Consider the following 16,046-nt stretch of genomic DNA (forward strand, 5'->3'; position numbering starts at 1 on the left):
CACAGTGTGCTATTGAGGCCATGACACAGGAGAATTACCTGCGCAGGGTGTGAACAACCAAATGACCAGCGGACACGTGTAACTAATACACAACTGACCAGCATCAGTGCGCTGGAAAAGAATCCAAGATTGGACGATGGAGCCCTCTTTTAACCCCTATGAATGTTGTGGTTGCAGGGACAGACTGGAGGACGGGGCAAGTCAAATATGTTTAGTGACATTGCTGAAGTGGGACCCGAAGCAGGAAAACTGTATATAATTTTAAAGTGTCCTCAAAGCCCAGCACTCTTGACTTTCAGTCTTCTTATGGGTTCTTTGAAGAAATGCCATAGCATCAGTGCTGGTGGATGAATGCACAGAGGGTGATAGTGTGTGGAAAAACCCCAAATTGATGAGACTGAGTTGAACAGTGATTCACAAGAATTGGGCTCAGTGTAAAGTAGTTTGAGGAATAACAGCCAATTTATTTCACTTGTATTTTCATTTTTATGTTTGCTCAATAGTAATATGTGATAAAAATCTGTCTAATTAAGTCTCAAAGAACTCTTACAATAAGTAAAATTAAAAATTCGAAGTGATAAGAATGCATTGTATCATGGTTTAATTGGCAGCGTATTTTTCTTTCACAGTGGAACAAAAAATAATGGTGCTTCTTGCAATTGTGTGTCTTAGAGGTGATGAAATGTGGTATTTCTTTTGGAGACTGCCCTTATCACAAAGACATCTGCTGTGTCATTCAGTTCAATTTTAGTTGAGTTTAACAAGGCCTCTGGCCATTTAGAAAGTTGGCTCATTTGGGCTCAGAGGCTACTGTGATTTTAAATTTGACCAGATACCTCGACTGGAGAAGAGCTGGAGTTTTGCTTCTAGCCAATCCATTGGGTACCTAAGGTTAGCCTGGCCAGAGAGTCTGCTCCTGTTTGAGACGGGGCCCTCCACCCCATGGGAACAGTAAACCACAGAACTTAGGCATGTCTGTTTCACCATCGCAATGTTTTTTCTGCATACATAAATCACTTGACTACTATTTAATTAATATTCTTCATTTCTGAAGCCTTTTATTTTTCAATAACTATAGACCACAGGAAGTTGCAAAAATAGTACAGAGAGGTCCCAGAGACCTTTCACCCAGTTTCCTCCAATGCTAACATCTTATTTAACTACAGAAATTGCCAGACTTTTCAGAGTGACTGTCCCATTTTACATTCACCCCAGCAACTGGGTCTGGGTGACCTAGTTTCTCCACATCTTTGCTAGCATTTGGTGTTGTCATTTTAAATTTCAGCTATTTTGACAAGTGTGCAGTGATATCATGACTTTACTTTTTCATTTACCATTGAGTTTGGAAAGTTCTTTATAATACTCTGTCTGCATATTGACCCTTTGTCGGATATGTGGTTTGTGCAGGATCTTTTGCAGAGTGATAGTTTTAAAATTTATTTATTTACTTACTTACTTACTTATGGTGGCATCTCACTCTGTCATCCAGGCTGGAGTGCAGTAGTGTGATCTCAGCTCACTGCAACCTCCTCCTCCCAGGTTCAAGCAATTCTTCTGCCTCAGCCTCCCAAGTAGCTGGGATTATAGGCACGTACCACCACCCCTGGCTAATTTTTGTATTTTTAGTAGAGACAAGGTTTCACCATGTTGGCCAGGCTGGTCTTGAACTCCTGACCTCAAATAATCTGCCCATCTTGGCCTCCCAAAGTGTTGGGATTACAGGCATGAGCCACTGCACCCAGCCATTTAAAAATTTTAATAAAGTCTAATTTATTGATTTTTTTCTTTTATTGATTGTAATTTTTTGTGTGACATCTAAGAAGTCTGCTTTGATCTTAGGTCTCAGAGTTTTTCTCCAATTTTTTTCTCTAAAAGTTGTATAGTTTTACATTTAAATCTATGATCCATTTTGAATTACTTTTTGTATAAGGTGTGAGGTGTAGAATAGATTTTTCTTTTCTTTCTTTCGTTTTTGCCTACAGAGTCCATTTGCTCCAGCACCGTTTGTTGAAAAGATTATCCTTCCTCCATTAAATTGCTTTTGCACCTTTGTCAAAATCAGCCAAACATATTTGTGTGGGTCTATTTTTGGGATCTTTATTCTGTTCTATTGATCTAGGTGTTTTTCTCCATGGCCCTCTCTGGATTACTGTTGCCAGAGAGTGAGTCTTAAAATCAGGTCATGTGATTCCTCCAACTTTATTCTCCTTTTCACAATACTTGAGTTATTCTAGTTCCTTTGCCTTTCCATGTAAATTTTAGAACAAAATTAATATTTTTCTTTAAATTGATGGTTACAGCTTTATTTAAAAGGAAAACACATGAGTTTGCTATGTCAGCTAGAGCTATACTGTCAAAGTCAGTTAAAATAAAAATATAACAATTATAGTTTAAAAAACTCTCTGTGAACCATGTGAAACGATCCCATGAACCCCCAAATTGGCCTGGACCCTCATCTCCCAGCACCTCTGTGTTGGGAAGAGCACTCTGCGGTGAACTGCTGGCTCTGCCTATCTGGGGAAACTCACGTGGCTTGGCCGCCTCATTCAGTGCTGGCTCAGTGGTGTCTGTGTAGCCCCACAGCAATCCTCTATGGATGGCTTGCGGCTAATGGATTGGCCCAGAGGGCAAGCTCTGCCCAACTGTGAGGCTCCATATGGACTAAGTGAACCAATCAGATCATCCCTCAGCACAGTTGAGTGATGGGTAGTAGAGAGTCAGTAGTTGGCAGTGGGAATAAGGTGGAAGCTATGAAGGAGCAGAGCCATGAAGGAGTGAGGCATGAATGAATCAGTAGACTCCCTTGGAAAGAGTAGCTGATTCCTCGTGGTGGGAAGCACTTGAGCTGGGAGCCGTACTTCCTCCTGCCAGCAGCCTGGGAAGGATGGGAAACTAGACGATGGGCACTGGAGCTGTCCTAGGTCCTGAACAGCCTTCTTTCCTCTGTGAAAGGCCTGAAGCTGGCTTGTGTTCTCTTCTTCCCCAATACCTCCCACCCCCACATTTAAGGTAGTGTTTCCAAAGCTTGGGATTCATAGCCATGGAAGAGCACAAGATGACGTTAGGGTGCACAGAACCTGGGATTAAATAACAACACATCACAGAATCAGCAAGCTACTCCCTTTCCAGTGATCTCAGCAGAGTAGGTTGTTAACACCTAGTCCTTCCTAATCCCTTTTAACAAAGAGAGGTGGCCTTGCCTTTACAGCATTTGATGAGCAATGCCTCTAGCAAAAATTTCACAGTGCTTTTCTGTTTTCATTATCGCTTTTGACAGTAATTTGCCTACTCATATTTTCAGTGCCTAGCACACCGTAGAGGTTCAAACTCTCAGCCATTGAATTAATTTGATTATTTTTCATTATTCTTTGATTTTTGTCTTTTTAACCTCAACCGACTATGAACTCCTTGAAGACAGGGACTGTGCTTTTTATTTTTATTTTTATTTTTTTAGACCAGGGTCTCACTCTGTTGCCCAGGCTGGAGTGCAGTGGCACGATCATGACTTACTGCAACCTCGACCATCACCTAGGCTAAAGTGATCTCCTGCCACAGCCTCCAGAGTAGCTGGAACCACAGGTGTGCACTACTACACCTGGCTAACTTTTTTATTTTTGTAGAGATGGAGTCTCGCTCTGTTGCTGGAGCTGGACTTCAGCTTCTGGTCTCAAATGATCCTCCCACCTTGGCCTCCCAAAGTGCTTAAATTACAGGCGTGAGCCACTGCACCTGGCCCTGCTTTTGTTTTTTCTTTGCCATTTTGCTCCTAGGGCCTAGAAAAGTGCTCAAATACACAACCATTGCAAGGAGAGAAAGTCCTTCTCACGTGACTGGACGTTCCCAAAGCTGGGGGAGTCAGTTTGGAAGATCTGACTTCCCTGTCCATGTGAGTGGCCATGGGAGTGGTGTGGTTGGAAAAGAGGGGGCCAAGGGAGCCCAGTGAGAGAAATGCCCACCCTCACCCTCCTCCTCCTCAACCGAAGAGGAGAGGTGCAAGGAGAAAGAGTGAAGAAAGAGAAAGGAGAACCATTGCTTGTTCTGGTGAGTAAGTAGGCAGGTGGAGAAGACACAGGAAAGTTGAGTCTAGCAGGCTGGGCTTGGTCTCTATGCTGATGCCCAGAGGTAGCTGATGGAACTGGCTAGTGTGAGTCCCATTCAGAATCCATGTCAGAAACTTGGCTGGTTGTCCCTTCCTTGAAAGCCTCATTGGGAGAACGGTGAGCTGTGTACTTGTTCCTCACACAAGACTCTCCCTTCCCTCTTGGGCTGGGCCTTGACCTCGCTCCAGCCACGGCAGGCCTGGCCCTACCTGGCTCTTCAGAGCTCGTACCCACTTAGGACTTCTCTGCCATGGAAGAAAGAACCATGTCCTGGGCCTGTGGACTTGGAATTGCACCTTCAGGGTCCTTCTGGGGAGGAGGATGGGTTGCCCGATCAGAACATGGTCAGATTTTCTTCTTAAAGGCTGGATGGTCAGCCTGAGGATCAGTCTGAACTTTAACTTCGCTTTCTCCTTTTCTTGGCCTTTAATAATTCAGTGTGTGCTGAGGATTATATTGCAAGTCTGGCCGAGGATTTCTTTAAAAGAAAATCCCCAACCAGGCTGGACGCATTACTGTTGTCAGCATGACCGTTAACCTCCTTCAGAGTGAAGGTCAACAAATAATTTTCAGCTTTGTTTAAAGCCTCTTTAATGGATTCTATAAAATGCTCTAATTACCAGTGATTATCCGCTGAGTGCTCGCAAGCTTTTTAAAGCTTTTCTGTGCCCATTTCACTCTGTTCACACAGAGTTCAAGTTGTCTGATGTACTTAAGCAAGAGGAGGCATTTTCTTTCTTTCTATTTCTTTTTTTTTAAATCATATAATTTGGAGTGTTTATAAGGCAGGCCAGTTTTCTCTTTTTTTGGTCTAAAGCAGAGTTTTTACTCTACTTTCCATCTGTTTCCATCTTGTCACCCAACAAGAAATTAAATGCCATTTAAATGATATGACAGTCGCTTCCTTACCACACACAGTAGAACATAACTGCCTTCGATGTGCACAGAATTCTCACAGGTGTCATCTCAGTTGAGCCCCACAGAGGGAGGCTGGAAGGGCTGCTGAGGCTGGGATTCCTCACCTTCTGCACTCCTGACATGGAAGCCTGGATCAGTTCTCTGTGGTGGGGGCATCCTGGGCATTGTATGGTGCTCAGCAGCATCCCTGGCTTCTACCCAATAGAGGCCTAGCACCCTGCCCTAGTTGTGACAATTAATAATGTCCTCAGACATTACCCAATGTCCCAGAGGGGAAAAAAAATCACTCTTGGCTGAGAACAGTTGACTTAACCCATTTTCAGATGAGGAGATGGTGACGGGAAGGGCTTGCCCAAGGCCCCACAGATGGCATGCTGTGGAGGGTCTGTCAGCCTCTTCTGTTGCTGCACTGATGACTCATAGAAACCCTCAAACCCAGCAGAGGCACCATTCTTTCCTCTCCTACCCCCTGTGTCCACTTCCCTGCCTCTCTTCCGGGTAGAGTCACTGCCAACATAAGTGCCTGGGTTCAGCAAATGTGTCTTCTGGAGTTGATGTGTTTCTGGCTTCTTTCTTCTGCCTCCTAAGTTTCGTGTCCTAGAGGACATCTCCTTTGATTTTTATAGTGTCCAGAAGACTGTCTGCAGGGCTCTTGGGCAGGGAGGCCCAGTGAATCTGTCCCACAGTACTTGTTCCTGTTACCTGGCCACAGGCTGCCCGCCATGTGTGGTCAGGAGCAGTGAGGAGTAGACCTGCTAGGGTGGGAGGGAAGATGTACTGACAGTGACCCACAGTTCTGAGAAATCATCTGTGGATGGTTCAGTTCACACTCTGTTCATGAACCACAGCCACAGTCTTATGTTCATTGATAACCATTTGTGGCACCTTGGTTAATTCCAAGCTGATAGTGTCCTTAGATGGTGAACTTTGACCTGACCCCTTCCCCACATGTATCCTTTCCTGCCCAATCTTGCTCTCTGGCAAAAATAATTGACTTGGGTCATGTTACCATTGGGCTGAGGGACGGAAGATTGTGTGTGTGTTTGTGTGTGTCATTGTCTTTGTTAAGGGAGAGGAGGGGTCGGTCCTTTAAGGTCTTACACATTTTGAAAATGTTGGATTAAACAAAGTAAAACAAGATTCTTTATTGCAGGACTTCTCAGAGCCTTTACCTGGTAATGTGCTCTATGATTATTCCAGAGCAATACAGGATGCAACATTTCCCAGAGTAATTTGACCACAAGACCTCTTTTCTTCTCATGGAGTATCACATTCCACTGTGTGCATAATATTCTGCGGGAAAAAGTGTCACCTAGATATGAAAGTACACCTTGCCTCACTTTGTGTTTGGCCATTTCTAAGGTGGCTTTGAAACTAGGAAGGATGAAAGATTGTCAGACGTGGAAGCCCACACCGTCTTTTGGTTTGGTGGCTTTCAGTGGCTGGATTCTGAGCAAGACCCTGGAGGAGAGAAAGTCCTTCTCACATGACTGGACATTCCCAAAGCTGGGGGAGTCAGTTTGGAAGACCTGACTTCCCTGTCCATGTGAGTGGCCATGGGAGTGGTGTGGTCAGAAAAGAGGGGGCCAAGGGACCCCAGCGAGAGAAATGCCCACCCTCACCCTCCTCCTCCTCAACCGAAGAGGAGAGGTGCAAGGAGAAAGAGTGAAGAAAGAGAAAGGAGAACAGAAGTTTCCATTTGTACCGGATGGTTTTGTTTTTTTATCTGTTTGCAAATGTTCAGTGTAATGGTTTGAAACCCAGCCGTGTAGCTGCCGCCGCCCACACACAGAGCTGCTGTGGCACTGAGCTTCAGCAGGCAAACCATATCACCAGCGTCGGCCATTAAACCCGAGCCCACACCAGGGCAGGCTGCACACCTACCCCCGGTGTCCCTCTGCCACCCCCACCGCCCCAGCACCCCCGACACCCACCACCCTCCACACACACAGTTTTTCTTTTTTTAAATTTCCAGCAGTCGGTTTTTCTCTAGAGAAGGCATAAAGAGAAGCAGAGGCAGAGATGGGACGAGCAGGGAGAATGCTCCTGCCTCATCGGAGCCACCGGTTTTCGGGAGAGAGCGGCAGCCCCCACCTGCCTGTGGACTGAGCACTTAAAGGTGAGAGAGGACTTTGTGATTTCTTTGTGCACCTGGAGGTCTGGGATGCAAGGCCAGATGAAGGGATCTTAATCATTGAGCCTGGTCTGTTGCCTCCCGAGTGATTCTATCAGGCAAGCATGATGGATGATTCCTTCCAAGCACACGCAGTTATCTCTGACATGAGCCCCACTCAGGTCCCCGTGAGATCTTCTGAACCAAGGGGCTTCTAGCCCCTCCTCCCCACCTTTCAGTACAGCCTTGTAAACCTCAGATGTGGATGAAGGTGCCGTCCTGCCTTTGACTTGACCTGTTGATTTCCAACCGGGGCTGCTGGCCCTTCCTCTCTAGAGTGAGTAGTGACTCACACTTTTGGGGGCCTATGAAATGGTCCTCCGTCCAAGGGGCTTTGGGAAGCCTGTTTCCCTAGTGGCCCCAAGCCCAGTAATCAGAAGCAATCAGACCCAGCTGTCCAGCTAATTTGTATAAAATAGGCTTCCTTCCTAGTAGAAATCAACAAAGTCTAAAATAGAAGGGACTGTAATAGGAAATGAAGCTGCAGAGTTCTGTGTGGAATGCAACAGGCAGGGACATCGGCATGGAAAATACTAAGTACAAATTACATGGCTGACAACCATGGGAGCAGGAGAAGCAGTGATCTCCTTGCTTATCGAGCATGTCTCTGGGTCGGAGGGGAGCTGAGTGGGAACATCGCTTCTGAAAGGTTTAGACCTTTCACCGAGGAGAGGAAAAAGGAAGAACAACAAAGATGGAGAAAAGGGGGAAAAAGGCCGTAATGTAATATACATGTAGAAGAGAAGCAGATAAAAAGCTCCAAATTCTGTGCAGTCAGGGGATGAATCAGTTAGTAAAGATCTATTTTTAGTTTCCAAGATCTGCTGTTACATTTTGCCTGGCATTAATTAATGTCACAGGCATGTTCCATGCACAGGCTCTGAAGGGCCCTCGCGTGTCACTGTAGCTGGAGGTGCCAGCCCTTCTTCATGGGAGCGCTCCAGTCCTTTGGGGTCTGGTCTCTGACACAAACATGTGTCCAGAATGTTCTGCTCTCTGACCTTGTCCTCTGTGGGTGTATCCGTTAATCTCCTCGCTCTGGCCCTTGGATGTCTGGCCACTGGCCAAGGGAGAATTGCAATTGTTGTACTTTGTGTTTTAAAAGGAAAGGCTGTACAAGCTGAAATTGGGAAAAGACAAAGATGTTGGATCATGGCTTAGAATTTAAAGAAAAGGCTTGAGGGCCGCTTTCCCACCGCAAGGAAGAAGAATGAGGCCCCCCTCATCTCCAAACAAGGCTGGTTTTGATAAATCAGATTTCATAACTGGAGAACATCTTCCAGTATAGTTTAGGCAAAGGGTAATATGTTAGCAAGAACTAATTATATGACTGGGGTTGATCAGATGTTGGCTGAAATTGTGTGTGAGACTATCTCCAAAAAGCCTGTTCATATTTCAGAGGCGAGGCTGTAAATCTGAAGAGCAACTGAAATGCAGGCATTATTGTACGCCTGAAGCCTTGCTTTCTGAGGTGGTAAGGGGGGATTACAGGCGAAAATGAAAAACCCAAGGCCACATGGCAGCACACTGTTGGGACAGCTGTTTTTGTATATTCGTACCGATTATTACATCAATGAGAAAGTATGACTACATCATGGACTCTAATTAGAAGAGACGTCCCTTATACTCTGAAATTTTTGAGAATATTCTCCTACTAACCTAGAGCCCGATGGAGCCATCGACGCTAATTGTTCAGTGCCATTGGTCAAGGCCAATGCATAGTCTTCATTTAGTTCCTAAGTCATTTGTGGTCGGCCCATCCAAGACACACGGACAATCTCGTCAGAGTAGGCTGGGAGGGTTTCCATGATGGAATGGGGCTGGCCTCTCTGTTGAGGGGGAAATCCAAGGGGTGCACGTGAGTTCTGAGGACCAGTGGTAAAGTCCCTGTTCAGTCCTTGGGAAGCGTCACTACCGCTACATTTCTGATGTTCTGAAGATAGGTTAGAACAGAGTGTGAGAGCAAGCAGGGTGCTGACCTTGGGTCTCATGTCTTGAGGCTCAATTCCTTCCTCTCACCCAGCCAGGAGATTCAGAGGTCCTGCAACCTCCCACCTCAGACCCACATACCTGGTGTGAGTTCTGCCCTCCTGACCACACCCCTGCACCTTGGACACAGCTTACCACGTCCTTCCCCAGAGCATCTTGTGCCTTGGAGGGCAGGTGCCGTTGCAGTGTTCTGGGCTGGGGGCACTCGAGTTCAGCCCTGGCCAAAGGCCGTGAGGGGCAGAGCCAGGGGATAGTGTCTCCATTGGTAACGAAGATCTCCATCCCTTCCAGGCTGGCCATGTGTGTGGCCACAGATGAATAGGATGGGTGCCCACCTTGATGGGTCAGACACGGTAAGGACTGTCAGACCCCATCCTCTGTTTGAGATCAGACCAGAGGTGCCATCAGAAAATCAACTGGAGATTAACCAGCTTCCTCTGGTGCTCAAAACCTAGACTCCCTTTGCTGCTTTGCGATTTCTTTCTGTGTGGAGAGGTCTGATAAGCCAGAGAAGATGAAGGGATGTTAATCCTTGGGCCCAGTCTCAATGGCAAAGTTCCAATTAAAGAAGATATGACCGTGGCCTGGGGCTGTGCCTAAGAAGGGCTTTGCTTACGTCTCTTTGTCTAATTTCTGTAATGGCCCCGTGTGGATGGCACCTTCACCAATATCATTTTATGGAGGAAGAAATGGAGTCTTATACAGTTCATTGTACTTTTTGCATTGTATCTTAAAGATATAAAACTTTAACCTTACACTCCATAATATATCTATTGATCTTACTATAAAATAAGATCTCCGTCCTCCAAAAAAAATGTGAAGGAAAATGGTTCCCTCCTGAGTGAGTGCCAAAAGCCTGGGCTTAGCCTGTCGGAGAGAGAGGCTGCAGAGCCGCTGTGTGGTGAGCAGACGCCCTCCACAGGGCCCCCGACACACGCTTCGTGCCTGAGCCTTGTCCCTGTGCTGTTGACACTGTGTGGATGGCGGAGCTGGAACTTGCCCTGAGGGCCCCAGGGAATCTGGCAAGGCCCAGTCTCCACAGCCTTTCTCTGTGGAATGTTCCAGCTGGCCGGTGTGCACAGGGGAATCTGAGTCGAGAGCTTGAGGGGGGCTGTCGTCCCACACAGGGCTAAGGCTCTCCAGGGAGCCTCAATGGCTGGACCCCCATCCAACACCAGCGCCAGGGCAGCCCCCTTCGCCCTGCCGTGGCCCGCCTCTTCCTCTGTGACCTGCCATGGGCCTCACATCCTGAGAGGAGCCCTAGAAACGGGCTCTGTTGATAAAAACACACATACCCTTTGCCACAGGAAATGTGGCCTCACGTTCACAATGGTAACCACCAGGCTCCTCACAGAAACCAAAGAGGAACAGATTTTAGATTTTTACCTCAATTAGGAAACACATGTTCTCTCTCTCTCCTCCCCTCCCTCTCTCCTCTCAGCAAGTCTCAATTTTCCTCACATGTAAACTCTGCCCTCTCTATTCTAGATTGGGAAGCTGCACATTTAGGAAATGGAGACTGTGTTCCTTTGAGTTTAGGTAAAAACTGTGAGAAAACAGGATATAAGTCGTAATGGAAACCAATGGGCCTCGGGTCACAGGTAGGGATGTCAGATAAAATACAGGATGCCCAGTTAAAATGGGAATTTCAGGTGAACAATGAATACTTTGTTAGTATAAGCGTGTCCCAAAGACTGCACAGGATATACTTATGCTAAAACATTTATTATGTCTTTGAAATTCAAATGTAACTAGGCAATCCTATATTTTTATATATCATCTATGAATAGTAACCATCGCACAGGGGGTCCACCATCTGAGACTCAGAACCAGCATCTGGGAAGAACATTGAGGCAAACTTCTCCATCCAGATTAATTTCTGATCTTCTGAGAATAACAAACAGCCCACTACGCTGTGGCCAGTACTCCGCGCCAGCACACGCTGACATTTCTGGCCAAGGAGCTCTCCTTGAGTCTGCCCAACAGAGGTGTGTAGTTATTTGTTGTCCAGGAGAGAAACAGAGGCCCAGGGAAGTCAGCAGGACGAGCCTGAGCTCAGTCAGCTCCCGGCCTGTCTTTCTGCGTAGTACTCACTGGCTGTGGGCGGGCAGGCAGTGCCAGCTTCAGAGGAGCAGTAATAACAGGTTAGCTTGGAAGTGCTCCTTGCAGAGATGGGAACGACTGTGTCAACACACGCAAATTATATGCAAATACACTTGGCCTGCCTGCCCAGATGGGAGACCCATGAGCACAGCCTCCAGCCGTCCGTGGGTTTCCGATAGGGCAGGGGTACCAGGCTGATAGTGGCTGGGTCTCCTGAGAGGCCCATGTTCCCGGTGCATGTGGGCTGCTGGGACACATGCACACACTTGCCCTCCTGGCGTGGATGAGGATGCGAGGGGTCTGGTGTGGAGGTGGATGCCTAAAGCTGGAGGGGGTGTGTTGAGGCGCTTGTGACCTGCCGCCCTGATCTGTGTATTCCCAGCAAGCCACATGGCTTCTGTCTCCTGGGGTAACCCTTCCTGAGGCTCCAGCACCCATCTCTGGACAGAAGGAAGCGGCCCTTTCCCTGGGCACCCTCCTGCTGAGATGCCGCAGGACTGCAGACCTTTGAGGAGAATAATCCTAACCACAGTGATGCTACCATGAGTGTTAACCGGGTGTTTATGATACACCCTACCCAGTGCTGAGCATCTTGTGCTTAATTCTCCCATGTGCCTGGGGTTCTTGTGGCCCTGACTTGAAGATGAAAACCTTGAGGCTTAGAAAGGTAAAGTAACTTGGTCACAACTGGTGAGATACGGAGCCAAGATTCCACCTGAGTTCTGCAGGCTGGTCAGGTGAATCACTGCCAGGTGAATGAGGGATGACTTTCAACACCAGCTCCTGGGCATGGACTTTCTGAAGAGAGCACTGTTTTGAAAAGTCCTTTATGGAGATTTGTAGTGCTTTTAGCTAAGATTGTTGGGGATTTGCACTCTTAGAGTTAGCAGGGTTGGCTTCAAATACTGGTGCCGACTGAGCCCCATTTGGAGATGTTCTCCACGAGGCAACGCTGAACCTTCGGGAGACCCATAGGAGGTGGCTGCCCAGGCCCTCTGTCTAGCAGTGCGAGGGAAAGGTGTATACCAAAGGTGGGGCTTGGTTGAGTGGTTGAACATGCTGATGTGGGGCCAGATAGCCTCGGCCACAGGTTGTCTTCGCCAGCCTCTGGCTGAGTGGTTTGGGGTGAGCTGCTTCACCGCTATCAAGCTCCTTTCCTCATCTGTTAAGTAACATTTGTAATGACAGCACCTCCCTCACACCCCAGGTTTCACTGGTCTGTTGTCTGATCAATCACAATAGTTATTACTCATTGCTGTTTGCCAGGCACCAGTTTAGGTGCTAGAAAGAGCTAGCAATGAGAACAAAAAGTACAGCGCTCACCTTTGACGATCTTAGGAGTCCAGAGAGCTAAGCTAAATCCACTACAATGTGAGACAGGCAGAGATTCACCTGAAAGTGTCACAGGGACCCTGCTGCTGAGGTTCGGGAGCGGGGAGATCTCCACTCACAGTGGGTTAGGGGGTTCCAGAGGCCTTTGTTGAGGAGGCAGTGAGTAGGTGGACAGGTGGATTTTGGGTTTGTGGATCAAGAGAAGGAAGGGAATTCCTGGGGAGGAACAGCATAAGCAAAGCGTGAAGGAGAACCTGGGGGCCTTCGGTTTGACTGGAGGGTGCATGCATCCATCCATGCACGCCAGGGCAGTGGGATCTGAGCTGGGGAATAGGGTACAAAGTCCCTGCTCTTATGGGGATGGCAACGTTAAGCAAGTAATGATACATTTAATTTTTTAATTGTAGTTGTGATGAGCACCCTGAATCTGAGCTGGTCAGGGAGCAGGCGCCTGAGGCTTCCCTGAGGACATAAGTGAAGCTTGAGTAGGAGGCAGTTGGGAATGGAAAGAGCACTTCAGGCCATGAGTACAGCTCCCCTGGGGCCCCTGACACGGGCCGGCATCCAAGGAGCCAAAAGGCCAGTGTGTGGCTGTGCTGCAGGCAACAAGAAGTGGGGCTTGGGAAGTGGCTGAGGAGGTGGGCAGAGGCCAGCCTACATGGGCCCTGCTAGGTGGAGGACATTACTTTGTCCCAAGAGCGATGGGGCTACTGCAGGGTTTTAGCTAGAGTGGGGATGTGTAGGTGGAATTTTATGTTTAAAAAAGATCCCTCTGGTGGTGGCGGAGAAGGCTTTGTATACAGGAGGAGTGAAGGTGAAGGGAGGAAACTGGACTTTGGCCAGCTGTGGACTGTACAACTTGACCAAAATCCCACTTTGCCATCGCCACCATCCTCAGCCCAACACACTCAATAACTCACTCTTTCACACCTGAGCAGTGTCTCATACAGTCCCTGTTCCTCAGCTCAGCACCCACCTGATTTTCCCACCACCCTTGCTGCTGAGCACACGTGCATTGGCCCCCAGCCCACATGCTCTGTGTTCTTTCCAACAGAGCCAAATCCTGTGGAACTGGACCCGGAGAGAACAGGAAGGAGTCAACAAGATCTTAAGCCTGCTCCAGACCCCTTGCCTGACTTTTGAGAAGGTCAGGGCCCGATTTCTGTTTGTCCCTTCTCCCTGGGCTGGGCGCATCTTCCTGGGACAGCCTACCCCTGGGAACGGAAGGCTTGGAAGGAGTGGTGGATTGCCTCACCAAGGGAGTGAGTGCCGAGGCACACAGGGCCAAGTGCTTATTCGTGCTGGAAGCTGCCCTGGCGGCCTAGGTGCCCCACTGCCAAGAGCTGACTGCAAGGCTGGACGGACATGTTCAATGGTACTGGGGGCTCACCAGCACACCCTGTGAAGGGCAAATGGGAATGGGGGCTGGTGACCCCATCAAGTTGAACTCCAGGAGGTCAAGGACAGGGCAGGAGGGGCTTTGGCCAGCATGGTCTTGGAGAGGGAATCACTGTCCTGCTACTTCCTACTGTAGCAAACTCTTTGAAAAAGCCGCAGCAATTTTTGCTCTCCCAGAATAGCTGAGAGATTCCACTGGACACTTGCTTACCAAGTACCTACTTGGAGCTGGGCTAAGAAAGAGAAATTTTCATCTACTCCTTCAAGGAGCTCATGGTCTGGTGAGAAAGCCTGATGCATAAACCAGTCATCACAGGGCACCGTCCTGTTCAGGTGGTGAGGAGTGACTTTGGTGGCACGGGACCCTAGAGGTGGTGGAGACTCCTGCAGCCTGGCAGGTCAGTCACGCTTCACAGAGGATGCTAGAAAGAGCTAGTCATGAAAAAAGTGCAGCTCTCACTTTTGAAGATCTTAGAGTCCAGAGAGCTAAGCTAAATCTGCTACAATGTGAGAAGAGCCAAGATTCACCTAAAAGTGTCATAGGGACCCTGCTGCTGAGGTTCGGCAGCGGGGAGATCACTTCTCGCAGCGGGTTGGGAGATCTGGATTTGGTTTTCCCATGTAGGATTGGGGAAAGATATACATGCAGAGACTAAGTGCTTCTCCAAGAATACACACATGCTCATTCACACGTGTTAGTAACCCGCATAGAAGGCACACAGAACCCTGTTGGGATGGGACCCAGGTGGTCCGGTCCCAGAGCAGCTTTACGAGCCCCAGACTCACAGCAGCAAGCACAAAGCACCATGAGAACTCAAGCTCTCTGCTCGAACTCTGTGAAACGGAAGCAGGCTCCACCCCAATCCCCTGCGATTGGTGCCTCTTTTCCTTCCACTTTCCTGCCATCCTGCAGCAACTCCAGTGTCCCTCTTCTTCAGACTCCGTGAGAAGTTCCTCCTTCCGCACTGCCCTTGCTGCTTCTCTTGATGACTTTCTCTCAGAGACAAGTCCTATGCCACTTGGAACAAAACTTCTCCTGTGGCCTAACCCCTGTGTCATCTGTCCCCGGCATGCTGCCTGGCTTCTCTCCTGGCTCTGCCCACTTTGTGGTGACCCTGACAACTCATGAGCCTTCTGCTGGTTTCTGCATCACAGGGAAGAGTGCCCACCTCAGCGCCTTGGCACTCACCACACCCTCTGTCTTTCGCCCTTAGCCAGATGTGCCCCGGGCTGAATCTTTCTTATCTCCCAGGTCTGTCTTCATAGACAGCCTCCTACCCCTCCCCTGTGACCCATACCACTCTCTTCCTTTTCCTTCATTGCGGTGTTCTCTAAAATCACTTCACTCATGTATGTATTTTCCTGTTTATACCTGTCTCTCACACTGAAATGTCAGCCCCGTGAGGGCAAGGGGGCCACTCTCTTATTCTCCCCTAGTCTTACAGCCCTGAATGAAACTTGGGATGTGCTGGGGACTCAGTCAGTGTTTGCTGGACAAGTGAGTAACTGTTGAATACAGTTTCCCTGACACCTGGAAGGATAATGTCTTCCTCTTTCATAGCTTTTTTTCATTACAATCTGCCTGTCTGGCTTTTGTCATTGTTTCCCAATCATCTTGATTATGCATCATAAAAAAGACTATAGAACAGTCTAGTAAAGGCAAAACCTCTCAGAGCTAGGAGGAAGGGAAGGAAGAGATTGGACAAAGCCAGAACACTTGTTAGCAGGCGGGAAAGCAGGCAAGGCTGGGCACATGAAGGCACTAATATTTTTGTCTGCGTGCACCTGAGTCTGTGTCTGCACATACATGCCTAGAGCACCCTGATATGAGTGGGAGCAGCTGGAATTTGGTGTTTTGGGTGACTGGCTGGGCTCTGGTGAGACGTAGGTCTGTTCTCATCTTGCTCCTTAGCTGGTCAACTTTTCTTGCTCTGTGATCTTTAGAATGAGGGGGTAGCAAATTGGTTTTAGCTCAGGTGTCAAATCTTACTGGGAATGATTGCCTTGGAAGTCCAAGTAAAGCTGGCTTCTGC

The 16,046-nt window shown here is 48.2% G+C and overlaps 1 protein-coding gene across 3 annotated transcripts in view; it reads left to right on the plus strand.

The window, feature by feature from the left end:
- The first annotated feature begins 6,823 nt into the window (after positions 1 to 6,823).
- Positions 6,824 to 16,046, plus strand: part of ZNF831 (zinc finger protein 831) — a 118,626-nt gene continuing 109,403 nt past the window's right edge. The window contains exons 1-3 of one of the 3 annotated variants that reach the window (XM_033186929.1): positions 6,824 to 7,137; positions 10,971 to 11,168; positions 13,670 to 13,762. The gene's annotated coding sequence lies outside the window, so the exon portion shown is untranslated. The remainder of the gene's footprint in view (positions 7,138 to 10,970; positions 11,169 to 13,669; positions 13,763 to 16,046) is intronic. The other 2 variants (XM_033186930.1, XM_033186932.1) reach the window with 2 other exon arrangements.

This window comes from Trachypithecus francoisi, unplaced genomic scaffold (assembly GCF_009764315.1).
Source record: "Trachypithecus francoisi isolate TF-2019V2 unplaced genomic scaffold, Tfra_2.0 Lachesis_group21, whole genome shotgun sequence".
NCBI lineage: Eukaryota > Metazoa > Chordata > Mammalia > Primates > Cercopithecidae > Trachypithecus > Trachypithecus francoisi.